Raw genomic sequence first — 23,637 nt, forward strand, 5'->3', positions numbered from 1 at the left:
AGATTTGAGTTGTGTAGACATCCAAAGCAGCTTTGGAAAGAAAAACCCTAAAAATGGTGATGAGAGAGACAGAGAAAGAGAGAGAGAGAGAGAGAGAGCAAAGAGGGAACATCCCCTATCCTGAACATCAGAAGTGGAGGAAAAAGATGGGATAAGCAGCAAAACACTGTGCTGATGATTCCATTTTGGCTGCAGAGAGGACTGACATTCAGATCCACACACACACACACACACACACACACACACTTTATTGGGGCTCTGGTAGCTAACTGCTAACTACAGGAAAGGCTGCTGACTGGAGGGTCAACAGTTTGAAGCCAGAAGTCGGGGTGAGCTCCCGACTGTCAGTGTTAGCTTCTGCCTACCTAACACTTTGAAAGCAAGAAATGCGAGTAGATCAATAGGTACTGCCTTAGGGTGAAGGTAAAAGGGTGCCCCATGCAGACATGCCAGCAACACAATCGGAGATGTCCATGGACAACAGGCTCCTCGGCATGGAAAATGGAACAAGAGCACCTCCCCATGGCCAGAGCTGAGCATCTCCTCCAAATGCCGGAGATGGAAAAATGGGAAGGCCTTAACCTTATCTGTATATTGTATGTTGTTGTTTGTGTAAAAGGCATTGAATGTTTGCCTTATATGTTTATTGTAATCAGCTCTGAGTCCCTCCAGGGAGATAAAGTGGAATACAAATAAAATGTATTACTACTACTACTACTACTACTACTACTACAAAATCACAAGTCAGGCATATACAAGTGGAAGTCACAGATAGAAAGGAAATAATAATTAAAAGTTACTAATCTCAAGAATAAAATTTGCAACAGCCTCACAAAAGAATGTATCAGAGTTGTTCAGAAGATATTAAGTTTTAAACCACCCTTGCCACTGACACATTTGAAATGCACATTCAGATACAAAACTGCTGTAAGTTCAGGACATCTGAGACTTTCATTTCAGTTTGCTTCTCGGATTAGAACCTTCCAAAATTCATAAATGTTGACAGATTGTGAAACATTCCAATTTGGTCCCATCTGCAAACCTGATGATGATGCCTTCTAACCCTTCATCTTAGTCATTAATAAAGGTGTTGAACAGGACCGGGCCCAGGATGAACCCTGCTTATGGCACTCCACTTGTCACGTCTTTCCAGGATAAAGAGGGAGCATTGGGGAGAATCACCCTTTGGATTTGTTCGCTTAACCAATTACAGATCCACCAAACTGTAGTCCTGCCAAGCCCACATTTGACTAGTTAGTTTGCCAGAAGAACATGGGGGACATTGTCAAAATAGGCCACTGTTGCATGATAATCCTATAAGGACTTAGCAATTGACAATCAAAGAAATCTGGCACTGATTAGATGTTTCCTTGATGTGGGGATGGGTAAGCCACAATTAATCCATTGATGAGCCTTGGTCAGAAATGGTCTACACAGATTCCCCATTTAGTCCAATATTATATCTGATCAGAGAAAGAAGAGGCTCTTTAATTCCAGGATAGAAGTTGCATGGAAATGAACTATGCTTTGCTCCAGTTTTTCTGAAGAATGGGCAACTTTTTTCCTGATTTAAGTTACCCCAAACAAACACTCTTACAAGGTTTGGTGAGATTGCTTCAGAGCAAAGTTGTGTATAACATTATTATCTAGAACAAATAACATCAAACATGAAATGCCATACCATTGTGGCATTCTGGTCAAGCGACAATGATAGGCTCTACAGTTCAGATGTAGATGCCCAGAATAACTGTTGTTAACAATTACTTCCAACTCACCGACAGTCAAGTCAAAGCGACACGTCCCCATTATTATCCCAGGGGAAAAGAAATGGCTGCATTTCAAGAGTGAAAGCCAAGTCCAGGGAAGCATTTAGCAAGTAGATGACATGCATTTTGACTGCAGCAGAGTACCTAAGTCTGGAATCTGTTGGTTTGGCCACTAACAAATCCCAAAGACATCATTTTGTCAGTGGGTGGGAAACAACTAGGTTTGGATTTTAAAAGTATGGCCCAGAACAATTTCCCCAACCCAAATGCCCTCTAAATGTGCTACACTACAGCTCTCATTCTTCCCAACCAGTGCTGTGCAACATCCAGCATGATTTATTACTTTACTTACTGGGTAGGTCCCACTGTTTCCCCACAGAATGGGGTCCAGGTTGGGGAAGAATGCGAAAATCAAATATTGTAAATATAAGACACTTAAACATTACAGTTAAAAACATATCAGTAAAATAGAAAAAGTTAAAATTACATTTGTTCAGAAAGACTAGATAGACTACCCATCTCATCAAATTGAAAAGGACTGTGACCGGCTATCAACGGGGCTAGTACAGGCATGGGCAAACTTGGGCCTTCCCTCCAGGTGTTTTGGACTTTAACTCCACAATTCATAAGAAGCTTTGGGCCGTTTCCTTTCTCCCCTCAGCTACCTAAGCAGAAAAGAAAGGCAAAAGGAAAAGGAAGGGGCCCGAGGCTGTTAGGAAATGTGGGAGTTGAAGTCCAAAACACGTGAAGGGAGGGCTCGAGTTTACCCATGCCTGAGCTGGACCCAAACTGCAAAAGCAGCCCTGGAAATGGCAGGATTGTAGACTTGGTGTTGTGATTTTAAAGCTGTTTTAAAGCCCTGATTTGGCCTCTTCTGACTTTGACCTGTTTGGACCTCTGAAAGACAAGCTACTTGGTTTCAGATTCACAGACTTGAATGACATTAAGGCAGCTTTAAAATCATGGGTCACGAAGCCAAATCCTGAATTTTTCCAAAATGGTTTTGATGCCTGGGTTAAACAATGGCACAAATGTGTACAAATTGATGGTGACTATGTTGAATGGTAGTTTTGCGCAGAGGACAATTCAGGGCTATGACCTGAAGCAACTTCTGCTGTTATAGATTGGTAAAGGTTTTCCCCTGACATTAAATCCCATCGTGTCCAACTCTGGGAGTTGGTGTTCATCTCCATTTCTAAGCTGAAGAGCCGGCATTATCTGTAGACACCTCCAAGGTCATGTGGCTGGCATGACTGAATGGAGAACCGTTACCTTCCTGCTGGAGCAGTACTTATTGATCTAATCACATTTGCATGTTTTTGAACTCCTAGGTTGGTTGAAGCTGGGCCTAACTGCGGGAGCTCACCCCACCCCATGGATTCGGAGCGACGACCTTCTGGTAAGCAAGTTCAGCAGCTCAGCAGTTTAACCCACTGTGCCACTGGGGGCTTCATAGGTTATATGTTCATTTATAACGTTTTTATGACACAGGAGGCAAAACTTTTTGACCCACCCTTGTGTGTGTGTGTGTGTGTGTGTGTCTGTCGATCTATCGATCTATCTGAGAGAGACACTGGACCACCCTAGAGCTAATTGGAAGCCGATCTCCTGCAGGATCTGCACTAGATTATCAAAGTGCCCCCCACCGCACTGAACAAAGTGTCTTCTGCCTCCTACCTCAGTAATAGCCTTTCCCCAAAGTCAATTCTCTCTCCTTCCCCATCCGTCTTGTCTAGTTTAATGGCATTCATTTTTATGAGCCAGATTTAAAACGCTCGCTATTGTCTCGCTTAATCAGTTTTCACGGGATTTATTCTGTTAGACAAAGAGCCCCTGAGGCTGATGGATTTGTACCGGTTTAATGTCGTTTTTTTTAAAAACACACACTCACACAACTTGAGTGGATCTGAGGAAGGGCAACGGTATGCAAACATATGCCGAGTTAGCTATGCATTGAGATCTGAAAATGGAGCATGGGAATGACTCACTGACAGCCGTCTGTCCTCCTGACAGCTTCACTTTCAAAACCAAGGGAGATGAAGTCTCATAGTAGTACTGGTGCTGTGTCAGTGGTTTTGGTCCTTTACACACACACACACACAACACAAGGGCTCTTGCCTGACTATAAGAAAAACTCTGCGTTCTGCTTTGGAAAACGGCTTCTTCTTGGTAGTTTACTTATCAATCACTGTGTGTTTTTCTTTTTTCAAAAAGGTCTGTGTGGGCCAGTTACTTTTCTTGACAGTTCTACAAGGCTGACTTCCTTCTTTATGGGTCAGTGAAACAGAAGATGTTTTCTTGTCCCGTCTCCTCTGTCTCCGTTCTATAAAATGTCAGCATCAGCTTCGCCAGCAAACAAACAAAGCAGGAAACCAAGTTCAAATTTATCAATCAGCGACACATTTTTTTTGCTTTCCAAGCATATTGCATGCTATTGCTTTTGGAACGTCGAAATAAACCTAAAATGCCAGAAGCCTGCCATGGAATATGATTTCTGAGGCAGAGCCTGGTGGTTCGCAGTGAAAACTTGAGAACAGCATTTTTAAAAAGATATGCAAGTTTGTCATTCTTATTGTAATTGCAAAGAAATCGTGTGATTAATACACCCAGTGTGCTTTTTGCTCTAGAGGGGAATAGGAGACAACATAGGGACTATTTCAGATGCCCTTGAGCTCCTCATAGAAATGTGAAAGTATGACCTGCTAGGAGCACAAATGCCTCTATAATCTGGGAGTAGGGAGCAAGGTTTTGAATCATATAAAGTATCAGCTAGAATGAAAAGGAAAGAAATTCAGAATAATTTCAGACTCATAGAGCCCCCTGAAAGATACTAAGGAATTTATGTTATATCTCAAAGATCCCAAAAGAAATTTGAACTGGGGCCGCAGTGGCGTAATAGGTTAAACCAGCATTTCTCAACCTGGGGGTCAGGGCCCCTAGAGGAGTTACAAGGGGGTTTCAGAGGGGTCACCAAAAACCATCAGAAAAAATATATTTCTGATGGTCTTAGGAACCCCTTTGGCAGAGAAGGGTCTGTCCTTCTCTTCCTTTTTGGAAACAGACAGCAAATCCTCCCACCAAAAGCCCTCCTCCTGATGTGATTGGCTGGCCTCTCAGCCAAGGGGAAGGCTATTTCTGAGACTCCAAGTGGGAAGGGGAGAGCAGTGTGCTCGGTTCATGGCAGTATGGTGCGCATGTGAGGGGTAGGGGTGGGGGAGAGCATGCGAGGTGGGAGGGAGGCTCATGCCAGTGAATCCCTTCAAGGCAAGGATGTCTGTGTGGGAAGTTTGGCCCAATTCTATTGTTGGTGGGATTCAGAATGTTCTTTGATTGTAGGTGAACTATAAATCCCAGCAACTACAACTCCCAAATATCAAGTTCTATTTTCCCCAAACTCCACCAGTGTTCACATTTGGGCATATTGATTATTCGTGCCAGGTTTGGTCCAGATCTATCATTGATTGAGTCCACAGTGCTCTCTGGATGTAGGCGAACTTCAACTCCAAAACTCAAGGTTGATGCCCACCAAAACCTTCCAGTATTTTCTGTTGGTCATGGGAGTTCTGTGTGCCAAGTTTGGTTCAATTCCATCATTGGTGGAGTTCAGAATGCTCTTTGATTGTAGGTGAACTATAAATCCCAGCAACTACAACTCCCAAATGACAAAATTAATCCCCCCCAACCCCACCAGTATTCAAATTTGGACATATTGGGTATTTATGCCACATTAGGTCCAGTGAATGAAAATACATCCTGCATAGCAGATATTTACATTACAATTTATAACAGCAGCAAAATTACAGTTATGAAGTAGCAATGAAAATAATTTTATATTTGGGGGGTCACCACAACATGAGGAACTGTATTAAGGGGTCACAGTATTAGGAAGGTTGAGAAACACTGGGTTAAACCCTTGTGCTGCTCAACTGCTGACCTGAAGGTTGGTAGTTCGAATCCACGAGACAGGGTGAGCTCCCACTGTTAGCCCAGTTCCTGCCAAACTAGTAGTTCAAAAACATGCCAATGTGAGTAGATCAATAGGTACCGCTTTGGCAGGAAAGGCATAAGACACTCCAAGGAGTCATGCCGGTCACACAACCAGGAGGTGACAATGCTGGCTCCTCGGCTTGGAAATGGAGAACAGTTCCTCTGCCAGAACCAGAGATGAGTACCATATCCAAAGCCGGAAATGAAAGGAGAAGGCTTTGGCTTTGTTTGTGTTTGTTTGTCTCATTGTATTGTATCAAGGCATTGGATTGCCAGTATCTGTTTACACTGCAATCCGCTCTGGAAGAAGAGCGGAATATAAATAAAGTGTTATTATAATCTATTACGGCTGTTTAGATCTTTGGTCCAATTTCACAAGCAAGAAAGGACAAAACATGATCTCAGATTTCTCTGGATGACCTCTGACTTGACAACTTTACATCTTCAGCCTAACCAAGCCCGTAGCCAGGATTTCGTTTCGGGGGGGGGGGGGGGGGTTCGGGGGCCTGAGTTTTGGGGGGGGGGGCTGAGTCTGAGTGAAAAAGGGTCTACCCTAGCAAACCTTTTGTATCATTACCCCAATACCCCCTTGCATATGGGATATATTGAGTATGGTGATCAGATCATATGAATAAACATAACAGTTTAAATAATGCACCAGTAAGGCCTTTTCGCGAACCACCATGAGAATTTCGGGGGGGGGGGGGGGGCTGAAGCCCCTCAAGCCCCCCCCCCCCCCCCCCCCGGCTACATGCCTGAGCCTAACCCAGATGCTGGCTGGGAGCTGTCTCCAACAATGGTGTTCCCAAGTTCTGCCCCAAATGTCATAGCAACGTGGGCAGACTTCAGATTTATGGGGCCTGTTTTTATTTATTTATTTATTTATTTATTTATTATTTACAGTATTTATATACCACTTTTCTCACCCCTGGGGGACTCAAAGAAGTTTACACAGAGATAATGGCAAAATTCAATGCCTTACATATGTAAAGCAAATCACAAATCAACACCATAAAACTAAGCACAAAATCAATAGGAGAATTCATTAAGATAAGATAAAAAGACATTTGGTTTTTTGCTAGGATCCTGATACCTAGAAACTGGAGCTTTCATGTGCATGAGATACATATTGGATGATAGAATTTTGAAACCTGACATCTGTTGTTTTGCGCCAGAACTGAACAGTGCTTACAGTCCTTCGATGCATAAAGCCGCACGTGGCCACCCCTCCCCTCCTTCCTTTCATCCCTATAAAGCACTGCATATGTATGCATCGTTATTTGTTACTTCTGTTGTTAAAACAAGTTGGAACCAAAAATGCCTTTCTGAACTGTTGCAGATCATACAGAACTCCACCAGGAGATAATTGTTCTGCAGGGAGAGGCGAGAAATCCATTTTGTTTCGTTTTTAACAGAATTCATCTGATCTGCACCTTCTCAAAGAGGAACACCATCTCAAATACAATGTTGTTTAGGCCACAACAATATTCTTGGGAAACTCTGCCCAAGTCAAAAGGTGTAGGGAAGGAAATGATCATTTTACAATACAGATAAAGACACAAATGTGGAGAACTGGAAAGGACACACACACAAAGTATACGCTATGAAATCTGCTCCTGAAAAGACCCGCTTCCATGCAGAGTAAGAGAGGAGCTCATACAGATCCAGTAGAATAACTGGATCTGAGAAGCTGAATCCGCTGGGGGTTTGCCGATTTGCACGCCCCGAACGACGTCTGCCCACGCCTGGCCTCCTGCTTCTTAAGAAGCGTGGCATTGGGAGATACGCATGAGCAAGTCTACAAGCAGCAGCCTTCTGACCTGGAAACCTATATTCTTAATCCCAGATGTGTGCATCTGGCAGGGAGAGCGTAGTAGCGAGGATGACTTGGAGAAAAGGAAAGGCGTTTCTCACAAACTCAGACAGACCCTCCATTACAGCTTCTCACCAAGCCCATAGATTCATGGTGCTCAGCTCTAGGGCTGAGGTGAAGCCCCACTTCTTTTACCCTACAAGTCGGACTATTTACAGAACAGCAGGATACAGAGCAGCAAAGCAGCAGGGGAGCAATTACAAAGGCATGCCCACTTCCGAAGACAAACTGCTCCCCTGCTTGGTTTCTTAAGGGAAGGTGTTTGAAACTAATGTAAAAGTACTAGATTGTTTTCATAAGTGACCTGAAAACATCTTCCATTGGGAAAACATGTTGTTATCTGTGGTACAGAAAGTGCACAAGATCCCGTTTGGAGCAGAACTTACATTCTAGTCAATAGACTTTTCTCCCGCTGCCCCATGCCTTTGATTTATAGACCATTAAAAGATAAATCTGATTTTAAGGAGATGTAAAAAAAAAACTGCACAAATGTGCACAAATGTGCACAGAAACAAATGCAAAGGACAGAAGAAACATTGAGGAAACTGGTATTGGTGGCTCTCCCCGAAGACCAAACCACAAACCAGTGAAACCATCAACACTGGCATCGAAATAGGTTAGTTCCGCTAATTTAAAATATGCTCTAGAGCAACCTGAATCCAGGTAAGCCAACTATCATAATTTTGCTCTTGCTCAGCTAGCTTGTGGGTTTCATTTCTATGAAAGAGTACAGCACCACTAGTTTCATTAATCCATTTGCCTGCAATGTGGATGAGTCAAACCAAAATGACGGTAGTTCTTTAGACACCATTTCAAGTCACTATGTTGGGAATCAGAGCCGTAAGCCTCAAAATAACTCTCAGTTGGGGTGATTCCACCAAAAATATAGCAGAGTGCTAGAAGCAAACTTCATAACCAGCAAAAACTTATGTGTGGTGAGCCAGGATAAGCTTCCATTCAACAGGATGGTACAGGATTGCAGAGTCAGAACTTTAGGTTCAAAATATTTATCAAGAAAAGAAGCACATTCTAGATAGAAAAGGTCTTGGAGCTAACTAACCTACTAATCTCATCTTCTAAGGAGAGTAAAATGATAAAAAGTCAAAACTATCCATGCAGTTACATTTTGCTTGGAGAATGGCAAAATGTGTCCTCTCTGGAAGGGAGACAAAGGCAGAGAGAGGGCAATGGAGAATGACCACGTGGCCAAAACCTAGGGCGATAAAAAATACATTTAAAGAGGAGGTAACCTCATATATCAAAGAGATTCCAATGCTACATCTTCAAAGGAGGAGGAGATAGTGGCAAGCAAGAAGAGTAAAGACAAAGACCCTTCTGGGATAAACAGACATAGGAACGTGGGGAGAGGAACCCCTCACTCTAATCCTATCTTTAGCCTAGGTACTCATTGAGGTCTGGAGACTTGATGACACAAGAGACTTGTGCAGTCCAGGGATGAAACCCAACACACCATTTCTGAAATATTCATCATTCTTATGCCCAGGTAGAAAGACCTAGGAATGTAAGGGAAGGAATCCCTCACTCTAATCCTATCTCTAGCCTAGCTACTCATTGAGGTCTGAAGACTTGATGACACAAAGAGACTTTGCAGTCCAAGGATGAAACTCAACACACCATCTCTGAAATATTGATCATTCTTACACCCACATAGAAAGCCATTTCGAAAACCTACGTTGAAAACATCTTGCGCCTCAAAATTGTGAGTGGCTGTCTGTGCAGTTTGCCAAAAATTAATTTTAACAATTTACGAAGGAGTAGGTTCGTGCATTTTCTGTCGCAGAAAGGAAAAATGGCTTTTAAGAGTCCAAGGACTTCAACATATTTTAATAAGGCAGTCGGCACTTCCATTCCATTTATTCATAAAGAATGTTAGGGCCTCCTGAAGTCTAATACCAAAACCTGTTTTCATTAAATAGTCAATTTCAACACTACCTGAGCCAAACTAATGCTCTTGTTAGAGCTGGACCAAGCCATATAAATTTTATCGAGATCAATTTGCAGAGCCAAATGGAGCTCGACTGGAGGCCCCCAAACTGACAAATGAAATGAAAGTGGTGCAACGGTTGCTTTGCCTCTCTCCACCGGAGAGAGAAAAACTCAGTAAAAAGCACAACCAAAGAAGAGGATGGGGGGAATAAATAAGAAAAAATGTCACTTGAGAGATAGCTTGGACATTCAATCCTGGCAGAAGTTGAAAAACATGGTCTCATTTAGGAAGACTAAACATTCCAGCAAACTTGAGTCAAGCCAGAAGCAGTAATGCCTACGGAAGAGTCTTTCAGTGTTGCAGGGAACTGGGTCCGTGTGTTAATTGGAGAGAAATCTAGATTTACTCAATAGCCAGCTCTCAGGAAACTCGCTCGTGAAATGTTCCTAATATAATGAGCTTATGACAAAAAGAAGCCTAATTAAGACGCAAATCGATAATAAACTTGATTGTTCATAAAGGATGATTCAGAGCTATTCAAATCCTTTGTGAAAGAACACCAGAACATAGACAGAGATAACCAGTTCTTTTGATCCCTTGTTCCACCAGTATCTTGAAGAGATGGAATTACCCCATCCCTTGCATTCATAACCTCCTATCACCCCAATCAGGGCCAATCAGCACCAGCCCTAGAATTAGGCAAAGAGAGGCAAGGTCCTCGGGCAGCAGCTGCTGGGGAAGAGAAGCAGCCCCTCCAGCCCCACTCGCAACAGCTCTTCTCATTTAGAAGACAGAGCTGGAGAGAGCCCTAGCCTGTCTTCCCCCAACCAGCCTTCTCCTTCAGGGTATTGGAAAACACTAACCTGTCACTCCTGAAGTCAGAGTCAGCTACTCGTTGGGACAACTACTAGTTGGGATCGCTTTTGTAAATGGAGCAAGGATCATTGTCTTGTCCTCACCCCAGGCAGCAAAATCTCCAGCACTTTGACCAAGGATTGGAAATTATGGGAACTGTACTCCCAAACAAAGGAGCTGTGGTGGCACAGTGGGTTAAACTGCTAAGCTGCAGAACTTGCTGACCGGAAGGTCAGCGGTCTGAATCCGTGGGGTGAGCTCCCACAGTTAGCCCCAGCTTCTGCCAACCTAGCAGTCTGAAAAAATACAAATGTGAGTAGTTCAATAGGTACTGCTACGGTGGGAAGGTAACAGCACTCCATGCAGTCATGCCGTCCACATGACCTAGGAGGCGTCTACGGACAACGCAGGCTCTTCAGCTTAGAAACGGAGATCAGCAGTGTTGGACTCGACTAGACTAACTATTTCATCACACTAGAGAATGAATCCACTTTAAATCCGGTTTCTGCCTCCTGCAGAATTCTGGGGTTTGTAGTTTATTAAGGCTGTTAAAGGCTCCTACCTAAACTACAAACCCCAGAATTCTGCAGGAGGCAGAATCCGGATTTAAAGTGGATTCATTCTCTAGTGTGATGATGTCCTTAATGTCAAGGGGAAACCTTTATCTCAAATACGTTAGGAAAGGCTCCTCTGCACTGGATCATATTCAATGCAAACCACTAAAACCAGGGGGGTTTAAGTTAGTCATGACTAACCCAAGTCTACTTAATTTCAATTGATTTCAATAGCTAGCTGCCCTGAGTCCCCATGGGGAGATGGGGCAGGATAGAAATAAAGTTTGTTGTTGTTGTCATTGTAAACTGTAAGCATAACAAAAACTGGATCCAACCTGGGTCTTTGGGCTGCTTGAACAGTCCTTGCTGCAACAGGTCTCAAGCAGCCTGACCAATTGCAAATCTTGTTAGGAGAGCTGCTAAGCCTGAAAATCCCCTTTTAAAAAGAATAAACGGTTGCATTACATGAATGGGACACTAATGATCGTGTATGCCCTATTGGTGTCATGAGATGATCTGCCATTTGTCATAACCCAACTGCCTGGGTTTGTTAATTAGCAGCCAGTTGGGCAGCCATTTTCACCATCGCTTTCCACAGACCCTCTTTGCTGATTGGACAGAAAAAGACATTTCAAAGGAACATTTAAACACAGGAAATGGTCAACCGCTTTATATGAAATATTGCTCTACATCAGATATGGGTCAACTTGAGTCCTCTCTCCAGGTGTTTTAGACTTCCACAATTCCTAACAGCCTCAGGCCCTTTCCTTTCCCCCCCTCAGTTGCTTAAGCAGAAAAGGAAAGGGAAAAGGAAAGGGCCTGAGGCTGTTAGGAATTGTGGGAGTTGACCTGGAGGGAAGGCCAACGTTTGCCCATGCCTGGACTAGAGAAGGGGCCCAAATGCACTGAGTCCCCGCTCAGTCCAGAAAACTCACTGAGTGAGCCTTGGGCAAGTCTGGTCTCTCAGCTTCAGAGGAAGGCAAAAGCCCATTTCTCTATCTGAGTCCCCATAAATAAGAAAGGACTTGACCAATGGTGGCAACCACTTTCATTTGGGGGGCTCCCTTCTCTGCAAGTGTCCCTCACAACTGAGGCGGGCTTTTGGAGGCTTCCTCACACGACACATTCAGAGTGGAGCACCCAAACATTGCACTCCCACATTTCCTCAGCTGCTGTTACATACAGAGTGCTTGAGGACTTTGGTGACAACTTCCAATCTCCTGGGCAGATTTGCTTGAGCTGGAAGGACACTGCTTTAAGAGGGAGGATGCCCGTGACTTTCCTGGGATCTCTGGGGCCATTACAAGGCTTCAAAGGCTCCTCTGGAAGGGGAAGGAGGGGAGAATCAAAGAATGGGAAAAAGTACAAGGAAGACCAGGGTTTGCTTAGGTCCCAAACCCTCTCCAATCCTGTACCCAACTCAAGAGGTTTTGTCCTTCACCTTTAACAGACAGGACCCAAGGCTGATGGGAACAACCTGCCAAGGACCCCAAGCATGACACCCTGTCCTGCCATTCAAGTGTCTTTAAGCACTGCACCCAGTGTGCTGATCACCACTGGGACCACCTTTACTGGCTTGTGCCAGAGTCTTTGTAGTTCGATCTTTAAATCCTCGTATCGTGTCAGCTTTTCCAGTTGTTTCTCTTCAATCCTGCTGTCACTTGGGATTGCAACATTGACAATCCATACTTTATTTTTTTATTATTTTATGACCGGAAATGGGACCCCAAGCATGACACCCTGTCCCACCATTCAAGTGTCTGGAGTTTCCTCTTCCCCTTTTCGACTCCACTGCCCCAAATCCTCCCAGAAGCAGCAGTCGGGCTCCTCCTGGCTTTGGGGGAGTTGGGGGGATGCTCCGCCAAGGGTTCCACCATTCCAGGCCAGGCCTCCCAACAGGACTTGCCTTTCAGCAAATAGGCTAGAGGGAGGGCCCAAGTTTGCCCATGCCTGCTCTACACTGTATTTGCCCCTAGAAGGGTATTTGCCTTTAAGGGCAAGAGACTCCCAGCAGGCCCTAAGCCACAGGGACAAAACCTGTGGTCCTCCAGAGTTGGTCCAACTGCAGCTCCCATCTGTTCCAGCCCCCACAAGCAATGGGGAGGACTGAAGGAGCTGGAAGGCTTCACCAGGAAGACCAAAGATGCCCCAGTCTCTTCTGTAAGAGACAAAGCGAGATTTAGATATGGCTGCTGCTGTAAGAACCCTTCACCAGCAAGAAGAGCAGCAGCCACAGGAAACAACCCCCGTGCTCACCTCTGACGCTGCCACCTCTTCTGCATGCCAAAGTTAGACGGGGCCGCAGCCAGACGGGTCCGATGCACCGGAGATGCCGACTCTGACGAACAGGTGGGAGAAATCACTTTGATTCCATGAAGACACCAGCGTGTGGGCAGATCTATTTTTAGGAGCCCTGTGTGTTTATTTACAGCATTGCGAGAGCCCCAGTAATCCACATCTGCTGGATTTAATGCATAGATGCAAGAAGCATGGCACGGCGAATGTTGTGGCTATGGCTTTTTGCTCAAAACTGGGGGGAAATGCCCTCCTTTTCGTGGCATAAGACATATTGAACAGTATGGGGAGAGGGAGGGGCCGCGAACATGCAAGTGGAGCTAAATATAGTTGTTTGCAGCCAGACTTTTTGCCAGATTTACTGAACTCTTATAAATAATCAGCATTCACCCTGAAAGGCAGCATATTGTGTAAGAAAGAATAGACTTACAAAAGAAGAGGAATGTGTGTGTGGGAAGAGTTTGAACTGAACTCTGCCTGGGAAGGTCTCAATCCACTTTGCTTTCTACTGGGCTGCCTTCCTAGGAATGTTCAGCTCCTCCAGTTCCAGAAGTATTGCCGAAATCTTTCATGGCTGGAATCACTGAGTTGCTGTGTGTTTTCCGGGCTGTATGGCCATGTTCCAGAAGCTTTCTCTCCTGAAGTTTTGCTTGCATATGTGGTAGGCACCCACAGAGGTTGTGAGGACCTCACAACCTCTGAGGATGCCTGCCATAGATGCAAGTGAAATGTCAAGAGAGAATGCTTCTGGAACATGGCCACATAGTCCAGAAAACATACAACAATCTACTCCGGAAGTACTTCCAACAGTTCCCTCCCCACCCCCAGTAATGCAGGACATAAATAGAAAATCCAGGTTTAAGGTAGTGGTGGATAACCACTGCAGTTCCTCTGCCGGATCCCGCTGGCCTTTTTCCAGAAGATCTCTGCAAGACTGACCTGTTCTTTCCCACTTCCTTTGGACTCTGGCCCTGCCCAGCACCAGTGCATTAACCCCATACACTGGCAGCATGCAGCTCCCAAGCTATTCTCCCTGATGGAATGTGACTTTAATATTGAAAGGATTGCCTACCCCACCTTCCAGAAAAACTTCATGTCTCCATAACTGTTTTGGTCCCATTTCTATCCCAGAACTGTATGATGCAGAGAGCCAAGTTTGGTGAACTCTTGCCACCAGAAATAGTTAGGCCCCTAGGGGATCCTGCAAAACAATGACCCACTTCTGTTTGTAGACGAAATTCTACTTAGTGTGGAAATATGCACTAACAAAAGATACATTTTCCCAACACATCTGTTCTGACTAACATGAACACAGAGGAAATTTCCAGGGGATGAGCTAACAAGATTTCAGGAGAAGTCTGCAGGGACCCCAGTATGTGAGGAACTTCGTCAATACTTTTCCATCTTTCTAAACCAGTGTTTCTAAACCTTCCTAATGCCGTGACCTCTTAATACAGTTCCTCATGTTGTGGTGACCCACAACCATAACATTATTTTCGTTGCTACTTCATAACTGTAATTTTGTTACTGTTCTGAACCGTAATGTACACATCTGATATGCAGGATGTATTTTCATTCACTGGACCAGATTTGGCACAAATACCCAATATGCCCAAATTTGAATACTGGTGGGATTAGGGCAGGGTTTGATTTTGTCATTTGGGAGTTGTAGTTGCTAGAATTCACCTACAATCAATGAGCATCCTGAACTCCACCAACAATGGAATTGAACCAAGCTCCCATGACCAACAGAAAATACTGGAAGGGTTTGGTGGGCATTGACCTTGAGTTTTGGAGTTGTAGTTCGCCTACATCCAGAGATCACTAAGGACTCCAACAATTATGGATCTGGACCAAACTTGGCACGATTACTCAATATGCCCAAATGTGAACTTTGATGGAGTTTGGGGAAAATAGAACTTGACATTTGGGAGTTGTAGTTGCTGGGATTTATAGTTCACCTATAATCAGAGAGCATTCTGAACTCCACCAATGATAGAATTGGGCCATACTTTCCACACAGAACCCCCATGACCAACAGAAAATACTGTGTTTTCAGATGATCTTTGGTGACCCCTCTGACACCCCCTTGTGACCTTCCCAGGGGTCCAGACCGCCAGGTTGAGAAACGCTGTTCTAACCAACACCTAGTACCATGCATAAATGGTTAAGTCCCAGTTCAAAGCTGAAGTGATATAACAGAACAGGGGTGGTAACACTGGCAAGGAGAAATGTGAAGCTTAAGAAGGAATATACATCCCTACCACCTCTTAATTCTTTCTGGCATATCCCTCCTTACCCTTTTACTCAATGGCTGATGTAATGAGGCTTGAATGGGGCTAGAAATATTTATTTATTTATTTATTTATTTATTTACTATATTTCTATACCGCCCTTCTCAGCCCAAGGGCAACTCAGGGCGGTTTACAAAACGGCACAAAAATAGGGACAACATCATTGGAAGCTAAAGTTGTAGGTCCACTGCCACTCTACGGAGGTTGCTGGTCATCCCACTCCTCACCATCAAGCATCTCCAAGCAATTATGAGGGTGAGGAGATGGAGTAGCACTTACCTATCTAGAAAATGGAGTAAACAATGTGGCAGTGGAGGGGATAATGCTGGCGGAATGGGTTAAACACTTGTGCTGCGGAACTGCTGATCTGAAAGTTGGCAGATCGAATCCGTGAGACAGGGTGAGCTCCTGTTGTTAGCTCTAGCACCTGCCAACCTAGGAGTTCAAAGACATGCAAATGTGAGTAGATCAATAGGCACCGCTTTGGTGGGAAAAGGCAAAAAGATGCTCCAAGCAGTCATGCCAGCTACATAGAATCATAGAATCATAGAGTTGGAAGAGACCTCATGGGCCATCCAGTCCAACCCCATTCTGCCAAGAAGCAGGAATATTGTATTCAAAGCACCCCTGACAGATGGCCATCTAGCCTCTGTTTAAAAACCTCCAAAGAAGGAGCCTCCACCACACTCCAGGGCAGAGAGTTCCACTGCTGAATGGCTCTCACAGTCAGGAAGTTCTTCCTCATGTTCAGATGGAATCTCCTTTCTTGTAGTTTGAAGCCATTGTTTCGCATCCTAGTCTCCAGGGAAGCAGAAAACAAGCTTGCTCCCTCCTCCCTGTGACTTCCTTTCACATATTTATACATGGCTATCATATCTCCTCTCAGCCTTCTCTTCTTCAGGCTAAACATACCCAGCTCCTTAAGCCACTCCTCATAGGGCTTTTTCTCTAGACCCTTGATCATTTTAGTCACCCTCCTTTGGACACATTCCAGCTTGTCAACATCTCTCTTCAATTGTGGTGCCCAGAATTGGATACAATATTCCGGGTGTGGTCTAACCAAGGCGGAATAGAGGGGTAGCATTACTTCCCTGGATCTCGACACTATGCTCCTATTGATGCAGGCCAAAATCCCATTGGCTTTTTTTGCTGCCACATGACATTATTGGCTCATGTTTAACATGACCAGGAGGTGTCTATGGATGCAAGTTCCTTGGCTTGAAAATGGAGAAAGAGCACCTCCCCTAGAGCCGAAGATGAGCACCTCCTCCAGAGCCTGAAATGAAAGGAGAAGCCTTTGCCTTTGTCTGTGTATTTGTGTCTCATTGTATGTCACGTAACAAGTTATTTAATGTTTGCCTGTGTGTGCTCATATACTGTAATCTGCTCTGAGTCCCCTTGGGGAGAAGGGAGGAATATAAATAGTGTTATTGATATTATTATTATTATTGTTGCTGTTGCTGCTGTTATTATTATTATTCTAACCAAGGGTACACAACATGGAGGTGGTCTCGACTGGAGAACTTCCTATACGCTCGCAATGTACAGTTCTGTCTCCAGTCACATGCAAAGCTATCAAGTAACAAATGCATACATGAGAACCAACCCTTGGCACGGTGGGTCCTCCCTCTGTACAGGCAACTAATAACCCTTCCAGAATCTGAATTCTCTTCAAAATGTAAGGCATGGCTCTGCCTGCACTTGCACAATGGCTAAGTTAAATTGAATTTCAGCCTCACCCCAGTAATTCTGGGTGCCAGCCAGCAACAAGGTGCGGCGTGAAGGTGAAACTGGACAAAACTACCCAAAAGAATTTGAGACCCATTTCCCCCTTGCAGTTCATTCTCATCTAGGTGCATCACTTTCAGGATGTAAAAAAATCAGGTTTGTAAAGCCTACGAAGCTTCCAAGATGTGGTCTGAAGTACCTGACCAGAACATTTTCCACTATCTTTCATACCTGCTTGTGGAGAGTGAATCGAACCTCCCCCAACCTGAAATTTTTGAAATACTTGTGATGTTGGTGTTGTGGCCACATGTTTGTTTTCCTTCTACTCTTTTTACTGCTCGCCTCAATGCACTGCCCATAGCATTTCAGGCAGTCTTGAAAGGAGAGGGCTTTCTCATCAATTGATGACGGAAAAAAATCACGGAAAAAAATGATTGTAGCCTCTATAGCTATTAATAAAACCATTGTATAGGCTGCAGGGTTCCTATCACTATTTTAACATGTAGCATGCCAATCATTCATTCAAACCTCTGACCATTTTAAATTTTTGTTGTTGCTGCTTTTTTGCAGGCCCTGGCTAAATCTGGACTCCTACCATGCTGCAACTATCGATGAGTATGTGGCTCAAATAGGGTCACTGAAAACAAGAGGAAAGTATCCACTTACTCAAAAGTACTTCCAAAAAAATAATCAGAAAAAATTATCCCAATGGAAGAACCACTATAAAATGCTGTGCCATCTTAAAGCATGGGTGAGAAATGACCTGCAGTTTTCAAGTCAAATCCAGAGATAGCATTGTTTACATCTTTAGTGTTTTAAAAAATTAATAGCTCACACGGCAGTGGCAGACAGAAAAACCATATCAAGTTCACAAAGCAAAACGGGATGTCTTTAACCCCTTTGCCCCCACTGCAAGAGATTTCTTCCCATTGCAAGCACCAGAATCCTTCAGATGAAGCTCAGGGCAATGGTTTGTAATCTTCTTCCTATCCAGCTCAAGTCTCTTCTGTTGGGTATAAAACCAAACAGTTGCACAAAGATGAAAAAAGTGAGGAATGTCAGATCTCCTTCATCAGCCCAAAGGTGATGGATGACCTCTGTTTTGTAACACCATCAAAGCAGTGACCATTTCTGAGTTCCTACCACATAACCCACCAATAGATAATTTTTTAAAAGTCTCGCTGCAACAAACAAGGGATGCTAAACTGCATCCTGGAGCACCCGGTGGTGTAATGGGTTAAACCGCTGAGCTGCTGAACTTGCTTACCAAAAGGTTGCAGGTTCGAATCTGGGGAGCAGCATGAGCTCCCGCTGTTAGCCCCAGGTTCTGCCAACCTAACAGTTCAAAAACATTGAAATGTGAGTAGATCAATAGGTATTGCTCCAGTAGGAAGGTAATGGTGCTCCATGCAGTCATGACCTTGGAGGTGTCGAATCCGGGGAGAGGGATGAGCTCCCACTGTTAGCCCCCGCTTCGGCCAACCTAGCAGTTTGAAAATGTAGATCAATAGGTACCGCTCCAGTGGGAAGGTAATGGTGCTCCATGAAGTCATGCCAGCCACATGACCTTGGAGATGTCTACAGCCAACGCTGGCTCTTCGGCTTAGAAATGGAGATGAGCACCAACCCCCAGAGTCGGATACGACTGGACTTAATGCCAGGGGAAAACCTTTACCTTTATCTAAACTGCATCCCTTCAGTTCTCTTTGTGTGTTTTGTTTCCTTCACTCCTTTATGTTGTCATTGTGGAATTTTCTTTAATCAAGACTACATGTGGGTTCCAATACAAGGAAACCATAAGACCACAGAGACACAGGAGGCAGAAGGAGAGGCTGCTATGCTGGAGGGCAGGAAGCAATGCTGAGCAGCAGCCTTGGTGTCTTCTCAGGCTGGAGACACAATGGCATTGTGGGCACAACTGAACTGAGATTTGGAATTTGGGGTCTAATTCCCACTAAGCCATGAAGCCCACCGGTTAGCATAGGGCCAGTCACTCTCCCTCTCTCAGCCTGGATGACCTCCCAAGTTTGTTGGGAGGATAAAGGAGAGAGAAGGGGACTTCATCAGTAATGAATGAGTACATACACATGACTTGAGCATTGTATTAGGACACTGGGAGGCCATGGTTCAAATCCCCACTCAGCCATGGAAGTGCAAATTGCATTTCTCAATCTCCAAGGAATTTGTTTGTATTAACTTTATTTTTATCCTGACTTTTTCATGATATAGGAACTCACTGAAGACAAAGCAATTATGCTGAGAAAACCCTGTGATTGTTGTCACCTTAGGCTTGCCACAAGTCAGAAATGACCTGAAGGCATGCAGCAACAACCTCGCCTATAAATGCCCAGAATACTTTGGTCTAATTCAAGACTCATCTTGAGTAGACCCATTGAAATGAATGGGATTTGCTGCTCACCACTCATGTAAATCCCATTCATCCCAATAGAGCTAACTGACTGAAGCCTAAAATTGAATGCAGATATTTCATATTTTCTGTCCCCATTGAAATGTTTTGATCCACAGCAGCAGACATCACATGAAAAGAAAGGCAAATAATGTCTAATTTGTACCAAATAAATGCTATTTACCCCACTCCTCCATTGGAACTGGCAATATTTAGCAGTTGAGTGCAAACACAGAGTACTTGAGTGGTTTGGGCTCCCCATCTCAACAATCCCTACTGTGCTACTGCACCTAGTTGAATTCAATAGCAGTTGATTATCCTGACTGGCAGTACAGAACTTCGAAAGCAGCTTGCTCAGGAATCCACCCAGGTAAAAATCTGGGACAGAAGCAATGATCAGCTATGGGATAATCTGATAGTAAGGGATGGAGATAGGAATCCAACCAAAATGTGTAAGTTCACACACACACACACGGCCAATGACAAAGACAGAATGCCGGAATCCTGAGAATGATGCAATTTTTCATTCATGTAATTTAGGAAGAAAAGGACTCACCGTTTCACATATTACTTGTGATATGTGCTGCCCTGAGTCCCTTCGGGGACATGGTTAAATAGCCTCTCACTGTCTTGTCTATGTTGTGTGTCTTGGCATTGAATGTTTGCCATATATGTGTACATTGTAATCTGCCCTGAGTCCCCTGCGTGGTGAGAAGGGCAGAATATAAATACTGTAATTAAACAAATAAATAAATGGTGGCAGGATACAAAAAAAGCTTTATTGTTGTTGTTGCTGTTATTATTTTACTGACACAAAAACACAGTATGTCACAGCAAACAAGATATATATGCTGGATTTCGTATCACAAAATCACAAGTTGAATACTTCCCAAGCGTCTAGGACTGTGTGATGTATTTTCGAATGATGTATGCAGATCCAAGTAAGGTGGCCTTTTGCAGTTGATAGATCGTGATTTTCTCAACGTTTATTGCTTCCAAATGCCAGTTGATGCTGATGACCACTGGGACCACCTGTATTGGTTTTGCGATTCTATTTTGAGGTCCTGATAACGTTTTGAGGTCCTTATTATTATTATTATTATTATTATTATTATTATTACTTTTAATCTCGGTAGAGCCTTGAAGCTCCCATGAGTCCTCTGTGCTTACATTTCCTCCACCACAGAGCTCTAGGGAATGGGGTGCAGAGTTAGAAAACAGCATGGAGGTAAAACGTAAAGCCTCTGTTTCAGTGTTACTGAAGAAAAGAGAGAATGTCTTGCCTTTCAAAAGAGCAGAGAAAAGGACCAGCAATATAACACATCTCTTGAGTTGCACATGTAGCTTTCAGAGAAGGGGACATAGTTGCCTGTAAGAGAGGTGTCTGAGATCGTTTCTGGGTTGATTACTGGATCTACAGGAGCGCTCTATACAAACTTAGTACTAAGGAGAAGACCTCTGAAGAAAAAAGACATAACAATGCGTCACCTGTTTTAAGGTTGAATAAACTCAGTCGCTGCCGCTATGATTCATTGCTTCGGATGAAGGGTACAACAATGTCTTATCCAAGTAACCATAAATTCCTTCCAACGAATGCAAAGTCTCGCGCAGAAAAAAGCGATTCCAAATAAAGGCTTATGATACCTTGCAGATGTATGGTATTTGCAGTTTAGCCATCTAAACTAATCTATATAACTAAAACGAAGTTTCCGTCTGTTGGGAACCACATCGCACAAAAATAGCTGGACAGATTTTGACCAAGTTTGGAAGGTATTTTGGATCTGCACGTGAAGCACATTAAATTTACTTTGCACACCAATTATTCAGGCATTTGCACACTGTGGCATCATTTCAAAATCTCAATGAGCTACGTTCAAAAATTACATTTTGTCATTTTGCTACAACTATATAAGTAAAACCAAGTTCCTGGCTGTTACTGAATCTGGAAAAAACCCCAACACTGAACGTATTTTCACCAAATATAGAAAGAATGATTGGTGACTGACTTCAAATACAGACTGCATGAGATACACAAAATTCACTTTGGGTTGTGTGAGGGCACCCTAATTATTTTCATAATGCAGAATCATGTTTTTCCCAACTATCAGGGAAAGGCATGCTCTGGGAAAGACAACTGAGACTGATGCACAATGCGAGGCACATTCGAGGACACAAAGAAAGAAGCACTTATTCTCTAGCAATCGAAACTGACCAAGAATTAGTGATGGTTAATGACTCCCCTGAGCAATGCTGGGAACTACCTCTAGTAGAAAATCTTTTGCTATAGCATGAATTGGCTTGAGAAATTAAGATCACAAGCAAGTAAGAAAACTGTTGCGGTCACAATGAAGACCCTTCATTGCCTCCTCAACCGATTATGCATTGTTAAGCCTCATCTGATGCTTACATTCCTACCGGCAACTCACGGAATCTGCAATCCTTACCTTGGGACTGGGTTTAACTGCAGAATTTGTAACTACAAATTATCCCTGATTATTTGGACTTTACTCTTTTCTCCCACCCCCTAAAAATGCTGAGAACCCCAAAAGCTTGGACACTTATGTCATACTTAATTGTTTGAAACAAATTAATTGCCCGACTATGCTGAAATCCTAAAAAGTTCTATCTAGCTGAGCATCCGGTTCTTCATAGTGATCAGCTGTATGAATCTGGTAAGCCCAAGAGCAGGAACAAGAAAGAGACCCGTCCAGTGGTTGCTCCCAAGCAATTGGTGCTTGCAGCCAACCTCCACCCATAGACCCATCAGGACCAGTAGCCCTCACCAAGTGTTTCTTCCATGAATTTGTCTAGCTCCCTTTCAAAGCCACCTGCGTTAGTGTCCAGCAGCAGCTCTTGTGATGGAAAATTGGATACAGTCTTCAGGGAATTAGCAGAAGAACACATCAATTACTTTTGGGGGCAAAACTATTCCCACTGCCTCTGGAAAGCAATACTATCCAGGTAGTGGAAAAGACAAATTGTTTGAAATGCGAGAGAGATGCCAGACTTTAGACAGAGAGGACCACAACTGGAGAACACCCTGAAGGGGAGCAAGGAGGTAGTATTGGATCCGGCAAGCAGGCAGAACAAGCTGCCTGCTTGTTCTGCACTATGTATATTTGTACATCATAAGTAGAAGAGAAACTAAGTCCTGTAACATTGCCTCTGGAGTTCTTGCCATTTAAAAAAAGGACGGAGTACAGAAAAATCACAAAGTTAGACTCACAAGATTAGATACAATGCAGGCAATTAAAGAGAGACCATACAAGAAAAGAGAGGAGACCTTGCTCAAATTTAGTGTCTCGAAAAAACAAGTGAAATGCCCAACTTGACAAGAAGAGACTGAGCATAAAAATGATGGTTAGAGGAACATTTCTATAGTAAATAAAAAAAGTTGCTACCATTTGAAATAGTCCTCTTGGAAATAGCTTATGACAGGAGGGCAAAGAAGAATAGCCACAAAGAAGTCTATACCTATTGACAGGTTGGACATACTGTGCATTACAGTCCATTTCCATCCCAACACTAAAAGACACATGCTTCATTAACTAATTTTGTTTCATGCACACACACGATCACAGACATGCTTCCGAATCAGAGGAGTTCCCCATAAGCAAATATTTCAAGAAGGTTAAAAGAATAACCCTTTTGGTCTGACAACTTATAAACATGTGGAAAACCTCATGTAACCCCAGTGAGGTGAGAGCAAACATCCGAAAGCATAATCAGTGCACACATTTCTATGTAGGCAGAAGACTCAACAAGTGTCTTAGCTCAAGTGAGCCAGCATCCTAATGCACACAGAACCTCCATTCGAAAGCACAGATATGTCTGAACTGTATAGAGGACTACAGTTGTGGTCTAATGGCACACTGTGCAGCCACTTTGCTGCAGAGAAGCGGAGTTAACCCCACTTAGAACCTGGAGAAT

At 43.7% G+C, this 23,637-nt stretch overlaps 1 protein-coding gene across 4 annotated transcripts in view; it reads right to left on the reverse strand.

The window, feature by feature from the left end:
• NOS1 (nitric oxide synthase 1) overlaps positions 1 to 23,637 on the reverse strand; it is a 220,834-nt gene that overhangs the window by 106,579 nt on the left and 90,618 nt on the right. The window contains exon 1 of one of the 4 annotated variants that reach the window (XM_060785473.2): positions 13,240 to 13,318. The exons of the other annotated variants lie outside the window; for them this stretch is intronic. The gene's annotated coding sequence lies outside the window, so the exon portion shown is untranslated. Of the gene's footprint in view, positions 1 to 13,239; positions 13,319 to 23,637 lie in introns of those variants that run through there. 4 annotated transcript variants of the gene reach the window in all.

The sequence above is a fragment of the Anolis sagrei genome, chromosome X (assembly GCF_037176765.1).
Source record: "Anolis sagrei isolate rAnoSag1 chromosome X, rAnoSag1.mat, whole genome shotgun sequence".
Taxonomy (NCBI): domain Eukaryota; kingdom Metazoa; phylum Chordata; class Lepidosauria; order Squamata; family Dactyloidae; genus Anolis; species Anolis sagrei.